General features: G+C 43.8%; 1 long non-coding RNA gene across 1 annotated transcript; it reads right to left on the bottom strand.

Moving 5' to 3' along the window:
- Positions 1-286: 286 nt before the first annotated feature.
- LOC120840059 lies at positions 287-993 on the bottom strand. The gene is made up of 2 exons (XR_005715453.2): positions 619-993; positions 287-525 (listed from the first exon to the last, which is right to left on the bottom strand). It is a non-coding gene; the product is annotated as an uncharacterized LOC120840059 (long non-coding RNA).
- Between the last annotated feature and the right edge of the window lie 478 nt (positions 994-1,471).

The raw sequence follows: 1,471 nt of genomic DNA, 5'->3' as shown, positions 1-1,471 counted from the left end.
AAACTTCTATTCGGGAAGCATTTGTCCATCGCCAGCATTGTGTTTCTGTCTTTTTTGATCTCCAAAAGGCTTATGATACTACTTGGAGATATGAGATACTTCGAGACTTGCACTCATATGGTGTCAAAGGTCGCATGCTTCGCTGTATTCAAAGCTTCTTGACGGGTTGGACCTTCCAAGTGCGTTTGGGCTCCATCCTGTCGGATGTTTTTCTCCAGGAGAATGGCATCCCTCAGGGTGGAGTATTAAGTGTTACACTTTTTGCAGTGAAGATTAATAGTCTGGCTAAAGTTATACCACCATCTGTATTTTATTCAATGTATGTTGACGATGTGCAGATATCGTTTTCTTCTTGCAACTTGTCCAGTTGTGAACGGCAATTGCAGCTCACAATCAATAAGATGAGCAAATGGGCTGATCAAAATGGCTTCAGGTTCTCTCCCGAAAAGACAATCTGTGTTCCCTTTTCACTCCGCCGTGGCTTGTCTCCAGATCCATTGTTGCACTTGAATGACATTGCTATATCTGTAAAGAAGGAACACAAGTTTTTAGGGTTAATATTTGATAAAAAGCTCACCTTTTTACCCCACTTGAAAGAGTTGAAGCAGAAATGCCTACGTTCATCAAACATCCTCAAAGTCCTGTCGCATACGTCCTGGGGGTCTGACAGACGGTGCCTCTTGCGACTTTATAACTCCTTGGTGCGGTCTCGCCTGGACTATGGCGCGATTGTTTATGGCTCGGCACGTCCGTCCGCCCTAGAGATATTGGACCCGGTCCATCATCTGGGGCTCCGACTTGCCACGGGGGCATTTCGAACATCACCTGTGTTGAGCTTGTATGCTGATACACATCAAATGTCCCTGGAAAGACGAAGGCAATATTTGAGTCTTTGTTATGCTTACAAGATATACAGCTATCCTCAACATCCTACTTTTGATGCCCTCCAACCTTCTAGATCCTTCCGACTCTTTGAAAACAGGCCGAGCATTGTTCGGCCCCCGAGTTTCAGAGTGCAGAGCATGGCAACATTGCTCCATCTTCCCTTTAGTGAGGCTGCTTTGCTGAGGAACAATGAGAGAGTTGCACCTTGGGACCTTCTACCAATCTCCTGTGACTGGTCACTGTCCAAGTACAGAAAGAGAGCTGTTTCTTCATTTGTTCTGCAACAGGAGTTTTTTGAATTGGAACAGAAATACAAGGACTATTTGCACTTTTACACTGATGGGTCTAAAACATCAACTTTTGCGGGATGTGCGGTTTATTCCATTGCTTTCAGGAAAGTTGGACAACTCAACACTCTTGCAAGTATTTTTACAGCTGAATTGTTTGGCATTTTAATGACTGTGGAGTATTTATTAGAGAACAATATCATGAAAGCAATTCTGTTTGTTGATTCTCAGAGCATTCTTGGAGCAATTTTGTCCTTAACAGACAGCAAGAACCCTCTTGTGCAACGTCTTCGGTTTCG

This window comes from Ixodes scapularis, unplaced genomic scaffold (genome assembly GCF_016920785.2).
Source record: "Ixodes scapularis isolate PalLabHiFi unplaced genomic scaffold, ASM1692078v2 PGA_scaffold6__148_contigs__length_123643588, whole genome shotgun sequence".
NCBI lineage: Eukaryota > Metazoa > Arthropoda > Arachnida > Ixodida > Ixodidae > Ixodes > Ixodes scapularis.
This window is presented reverse-complemented; position numbering and strand designations above follow the sequence as displayed.